The sequence below is a fragment of the Nicotiana attenuata genome, chromosome 12, assembly GCF_001879085.1.
Source record: "Nicotiana attenuata strain UT chromosome 12, NIATTr2, whole genome shotgun sequence".
Lineage (NCBI taxonomy): Eukaryota > Viridiplantae > Streptophyta > Magnoliopsida > Solanales > Solanaceae > Nicotiana > Nicotiana attenuata.
The window spans coordinates 11988009-11995249 of NC_032000.1; the positions used below are offsets into that span (position 1 = coordinate 11988009).

The 7241-nt window shown below is 33.3% G+C and overlaps 1 long non-coding RNA gene and 1 pseudogene across 3 annotated transcripts; both read left to right on the forward strand.

The window, feature by feature from the left end:
* On the forward strand, positions 1375-3560 carry LOC109235304. 3 transcript variants are annotated; one of them, XR_002069358.1, is made up of 5 exons: positions 1377-1501; positions 2128-2236; positions 2328-2376; positions 2568-3160; positions 3248-3560. It is a non-coding gene; the product is annotated as an uncharacterized LOC109235304 (long non-coding RNA). The 3 variants fall into 3 exon arrangements; XR_002069357.1 differs by having other exon boundaries at positions 1375-1501; positions 2328-3160; XR_002069356.1 differs by having other exon boundaries at positions 1375-1501; positions 2128-3160.
* Positions 5394-6875, forward strand: LOC109235888 (annotated as a pseudogene).

Below are 7241 nucleotides of genomic sequence, written 5' to 3' on the forward strand. Positions count from 1 at the left end.
AACAAGTGAAGAATGCTGTTGGTGTTACTCATAGTTCTAAGCTGTGGTGTCGTTTTTGTAACGTCCAGTGCCTTAGCGAGATTGATCTGGCTGCCCATCTTAAAGGGAGGAAGCACTTTCAAGAAAGAATGGTTTAATTTAGGGTTGAAGCGTGCAACTTTGTTCTATTATTAGTACTAAAAGTTAGTAGCTTAATCACTGGGAAGAAAATAGAGGAACAGTTTATGTCAGAAGGTGAGATATCATTTCTGTGTATAATCAGTTGGTGTGAGCTATTAGAGCTTCTAATTCTGTGTATAATGATATTGTTTTATATCATTGTCCTTTCTGCTAGAACTTAAAACTATTTTGTTCAGAATTGATGAGTTTTCTTATGGAAAGATTTGTTCTCTATTCACCAATAACAACATACCCAGTATAGTCCTACATTTGTTCTCTGTTCGAGTTAAATAAATTACTGTGAAGCAAAAAAAAAAAAAAAATTAAACTGGTCAAAGTGATCTGCCCTAGTAATACTTGTAATAATTTGCACCCTAACCTGTCTATCTCCTTGCAAAACCATAACTGAGACCATTTCTTTTATTATTTATAGGGCAAACTAGGAATTTTGTTTACTAGGGAATAAAATTTAAAAAATATGGTGTATATTGGAAAGGAGCTACACGTGGAAACAACAAAGTTACCATGCCTAAAACTGTTGGAGACATCAGAAAATCAGGGAACTAATTGGAAAGTTTGAAGTATATTTTTCAAATACAACAATTAAATATCGGCACTAGGTTGGGTTGAAAAATAACTTTGTGATATGACGTCATATGGATATTATATAAAGTGAGCTGACATGATTACAATTATATGTCCATTATATACATAGGCACCCAACTTGCATTTTTCGGGAATAAATTTAGTATTTTCTGTAATATATAGGTATAGTTAAGTTATTTTTGTGTCACACAATTAAAGTTGGATGATCATAAGTGAAATTAACTACTGAGTATAAGTTTTAAAGAATAGTACAAACTTAATATCAATATATCTAATTCTCAAAACTGTTTTACTATATGGAGACGAAATAGAATTTGCATCCATAACTAGGGCTGTGCATGCACTACAAGAAAAGTAGGATACGACGATATTTATTTAATGACATTTAAAATAAATATCGAAAATAAGGGAATTTCATGACATTTATAAGAAAAAGTTGCAAAAATAAAGACATTTAATATAAAATGTCACAGTTATAGTGACATTTATTTCAAATGTCATAATATTTGTCAGTAATTAACAACATTTATAACAAATGTTAGAAATTTCTCTACATTTTTTTCAGTAATTAAAATTTTCCCTCCCATTTTTTCCACGACATTCACCTACTCCCTCCCATAGGTGAAAATTTAGGGCATAATGAATTAAGTAAAAAACCCTTATCTATCGAAGTTTAGGAATTGCGGTCGCCTCTGCCCAACTTTCTCTCTCTCACCATCACCGGCAACCATTTCAGGTAACCCAACTCATCTCTCTCTCTATATATATTTATATATATACACTCCCCTATCTCTTTTCTAAATTCTGGATTTTCTATTTTAATCGGAGATCTATGTTTCTATGAAGGATTTCCACCCTTGTAAATTTTTATCTTTATTTAATAAGATTCAAGAACAAGATTTTCGAGTATCGTCATTCCTACGTCTTGTTTGCTATTTTGTATGTTTATTTTTGGTTTTAAAATTTTTGCCAATTAATATTTACTTTAATTTTGACTTTTGGGTGGAGCATTAGGGTATTCTATTCAAAGCTGTAATACATATTTTTTTGACCTTATGCTTGTGAACTGATTCTATGACGCAGGACAATTTTAGTACTACCTTCGTTTCTGGCCAACTCTATTTTCAGTTTTTAATTTAGATTTTGTATCTGCTAAGTGCACTACAACACTTCGCTATTATGACATGTTGGACGCTGAGAAGAGTATAAATTTTAGCACTGTATTATTAAATTTAAATTGGATATTCGAGTTTGAGTTCTGTTTAGAGGATTGCTTTTCGACCTACTTTGGAATGAGATAGTAGATTCACGTGGATGACCTGTGGGTTCTGGCTATTAAATTCTGTTTCGTTGCGATTTCAGGTAAACCAATATTTCATTGGGATTTCAAGTAGTTCAAATTTATGGTTTTGTTAAGAAGATTATTCTTAGCCTCTTTTGCATAGCACGACACATTTGGCCTTCTAGTCAGGTTGGATTGATAATTCTTTCAGGTTTTAATTACATCTTATTTTTAAGTTTGCACTTTGATTTGTGTATTATGGGCCATTATTCTTATCTAGGATGAGATGGAAAGAGCTGGCGAATTGTTCATTTGAACATTCAGTTGAGGTGACATTCATTGACTAATACGCAAAATGTGTGCTCTTGCATGTCATATTCTTAATATACTGTTGCTAAAATAGTCCTGCGCTGATTTAATGAATATATTAAGTATAAATGTGAATTTTCAGCCAAGGAAATGGTCCTAGATTACTTTTTGAATTTGATAGTGATTGTTATTTAGCTCTCTTGCCTGACAGAGAAAGAGACATAAAGCTGTGGAAGAAGATAAATTTTTTTTCCATAAAACAACACCTACGAGGTATTTCTTCTTCATATTCTTTGTACGTCATATATGTGGTTTTTTCTTCATGTGGTGCTCTTTTGGTTAAATACTTGTGTGTATCTTTATTTCTCCTCAATAATTTGATCATTTGCCCTGTATCAACTCTTGATTTCGAGTTCAATTTGTATATACAAGGGAAGCCTTTCCTTAGAGTGCAAGAATAGTGTTGTATAACTAGTTATAGGATTCAAGTTCTTTTTTTCTTTAATGCTGTTGTCCCTCTTAAATTTTTTAGAAAGAACTGAGGTTAATATTGTTAAGTAGCAATTTATTCTACTTCTCAGAATTATTAGCATTCTTAATTTACTGAAAGAATATTTATTTCTTTAGGATCAACTTGTAAATTCTGCTTTTTCTGGGAAGTTCAGTCTCTGAAGTCTTGTGCTTGGTGTTTCTCTAATATAGCTTGATAATCAAATCTATGTTTTGGATAGTCTAATATTTTTTGTCAGGTTAACATAATCAAGAATTGCAAACAGTGGAGCTAGCATGGAGAAAAAGAAGAGGGTAAATTGTGAAAAAGTATAGAAGACACTCCTCCTTTTCTTTATTACTATATAGTTATAATTTTTTTTATGTGGACTTCTTGTACAGCATTTTTGGTGGATGTGAGATCAATTAGTAGCAAGGGAGTGCTCGACTTTTGGAAAGATGGATCCATAGAGCTTTATTGCATAATTTATTCTGGAAGTTAAAGGGAATTAGCTCAAAATAGCAGTGATCTTAACATAGGTGTACGATGGATTCTGTCTTTTATGATTTAATTAGTTTTAAGATTTGTCTTTTTTGATTTAGTTAGTAATGGAGAGATGATTTAATTTGATGCCATCAAAATTGTAAGGAGTACGCTTATTCGATCATCACTTTGTTCTTTTGCTACAATAATAAGAGTTATTTTCTTTAGATATATGTTGTATTTGTTACATTGATATGGTGTTTCATATTTATGAATTACAGACTTGATAAAATATTTATGTCACTATGAAACAACTAATTTTGTATTGACATTAACCTAAATGTTGAAAATTTTGATATGACATTTCCCAAAACTCATAAATAAATATCGTGAATCTTTTATTTCCATTCTAATATAAATGTCAGATTTATGATTGTGACATTTTAAAAAGGCTATAAATACATGTCGCAAATTTTTTACCGACATTAGGCTAAATGTCATAAATTTCAAGTGACAATTTTATAAATGTCGCAAATCTCTTACCGACATTAACATAAATGTCGGAAAATTCCCGACACCAAAATTTACGACATTTAGTACAAATGTAAATTAAATATCGGTAAATGAATTAATGACATTTAAGTGACCTAATACGACATTTATATAATGTCGTCGTTTCCTTACTTTCTTGTAGTGATGGATCGGATCGGATTTAGCACATTTCGGATTCGAATTTCGAATTCTAGAAAATGCAATCCGAATCCGATCCGAATTAATATCGGATTGGATCGGATTTTCGGATCGTATTATTATGCCTCAAAGTTGCAAACTCATATGTATATTTTTTTTGTAAAAGAGGCAATACAGTAAGAAAAATTCATGTTTCTGCAATTATGAGAGTACTATGGTGCCAACAGAGGCGGCCCGACGAGTTGTATGGCCTAAAGTCAAACTTTACGAGGGGCCTTAACTTTTCTTTTTTAAAATTATTTATTTATTTGAAGTCTAGTTTTCTAGTGTTTCATAGATACAAAGTTATTAATAATTTCTTAATAATCAATAATTCCTATAAGTCTTTCTTAATTGACAATATAGCTAATCCACTTAACCTTTACTGAGACATTGTTGATCTTGGGTGAGATTTTATCAATTTTAGTTTTGAAAATTTCTATCCGCTGGAAAGATGGAAACAAGAGTTATTGACATCATTCCATAAGTAATATAGACATTGGAAAAAGAATCAAATTTTTTTATTTGACCGAGTGTATCAATTAAACTGTTATCTTCTAATTGTACTATTTTTCTTAATATTTTTAATTTCGAAAATAAATCTAAACCATCAATATCGAATTAATTATTATGCTTTAAGGAACATTCAACATTAAGGCAATATTTTTTTTCAAATTTTCATCATCGAGTGATCTTAATTTTTACCGCTAAATAGAAAATCAAAAATATTTTCATATGCTTCGAATTGTTCGAATCTATTTTGAAGTGAAAAAATAGTCTTATCTGCTATGTATAAAGTAATCAACTCCAAAGGACTCTTCGAAAGATTTTGAGATTTTATTATCAACATTCTCATCAAATTGTTACTTCCTATGTATGATACGTTTCTTATGAAATTCGGGTTCGATATTCATTTCAAGTGCAATTTTCTTGGCAGAAATTATTCAGTTGCAAATCCTTCTTCTCTATACTTGTTAAAGAAAGAAATCAAACTTTTCACTTCGCAAAATTTTTTTTTTAAACTTATACATAGTCTATTAGGTGTAACAAAAATGGGGCCCCCATAAATGTTGGGCCTAAAATAATTGCTTTACTTGCTTTATGGAAGGGCAGCTCATGGGTGCCAATATAGCTAAATCCAGCAATTGTAAAGATAATAACTTGGAGGAAGAGGCAAAGACAACCATAGTTGAAAACTCTCAATAACTTATTGTAAGTAAAAGACTAAAAGATGACCAAGACTTTAGGCTGCTCTCTGGAAAGAAATGAAAATGTCTGCCATAGAATATAATTTCAGTTGTCTAACATTAATCTGAAACATATTATCATCCAACTATGGTTGTCTTTGCCTCTTTATCTGCTCTCAAATACCTTGTTTTTCTTCTTATCATAATCCCCTTTGTGACTTCACTGACCTTCAATTTCGATAGCAAATGGTGCAATTCAACTTACCACATACCTGATCAATCGTGATATAAACGCTACTATAGGTCAAGCCACATATTCCAAGCCCCTGCATCTTTGGGAAAGGACTCTGGAAATGTCACGGATTTCAGTACTCACTTCTCCTTTAGCATCAATTCACAAGGTAGAACAAGATATGGTGATGGTCTTGCCTTCTTCCTCGCGCCTGCAGGTACAAGAATTCCAGAGAACACAACTAGAGGTGGCAGTCTTGGCCTTATAAATACATCGAGCAATCATTTTGTAGCTGTGGAGTTTGATACGTATCAGAACGTCCAGTATGACCCAATGGGTGATCATGTAGGTATTGATATCAACTCTATGCAATCTGTTGTTAATGTGACCTGGTTTAGTAGCATTCCGAATGGTAGGAGAACTGATGCCTGGATTAGCTATAACTCGACCTCAAAAAATCTTCCTGTTGCCTGGATTAGAATACTTGCCTGAATGGGTCACTTCTGGCTTCACAGATGGAGATGGACTTGTCTTTGCAATACAAAGCATCTATTCTTGGAACTTTACTTCTTCTTTAGAAATTAATGACAACATAACAAATCCAGGGGTAGTCTTACCAAGCCCCAAGCCAAAGCATGCACAGAGTAAAAACAAATTAGGACTTGTGGTTGGATTGGTTTCAGGTGGTTGTGTTTTAGTTTTTGTATGTGTTTTGATGTTGTTTGCATTTTGGAGAAAGAGGAAGTTGAGAGAAGATGAAGACAATGACATCTTTGATGGATCCATGATTCATGAATTTGAAAGAAGCACAGGAACAAAGAAGTTCCTTTACAGTGAGTTGGCTAGATGTACGAATAACTTTGCGCAGGGAAAAAAGCTCGGGGAGGGTGGATTTGTGGGAGTTTATAAAGGACATCTCAGCGAGAATTGAATTCCTATGTTGCTGTTAAGAGGGTTTCAAGGGAGTCAAAGCAAGGAATAAAAGAGTATGTCTCAGAAGTGAGGATCATCAGTTGGCTAAGACATAGACATCTGGTGCAACTCATTGGCTGGTGCCATGAGAAAAGAGAACTTCTACTTGTCTATGAGTTTATGCCTAATGGAAGCCTAGATTTCCATCTTTTCAAAGGAAAAAGCCATTTGACATGGCCAATAAGATACAAGATTGATGAAGGCTTGGCCTCGGCATTGCTATATCTACACGAAGAATGGGAACAATGTGTGGTGCATAGGGACATAAAGTCAAGCAATATTATGTTGGATTCCAGTTTCAATGCCAAACTTGGGGATTTTGGTTTAGCTAGACTGGTTGACCATGAAAAGGGATCCCAAACAACAGTTCAATGAAATGGAGATGAAGCACTTGTTAATTGTTGGTTTATGGTGTGCTCATCCAGATAGCAAATTCAGGCCTTCTATTAGGCAAGCAATTCATGTCCTTAGTTTTGAAGCTCCATTGCCTACCCTCCCTCCAAACATGCCAGTGCCAACATATTGCAGTCCATCACAATTTCTGCCAACTGCTTCATTGTCATCATCATATGACACCAATGGTCATGAGATCATTCTCGCCCAGATCCAGTATTCAATGAACAGGGACAACAATGATTGATAATGAGAAAACAAGTACTGCTAGAAAATACTGATTGCATCTAACTCTATCAGAATTCTCTATTTGCTCAAAATATTTCTAAACTTTACTTCTCCTTATCCGATTACTACTCGGGGCCGCAGGTGGTCTACTACTAGCGCCACGAACCACCA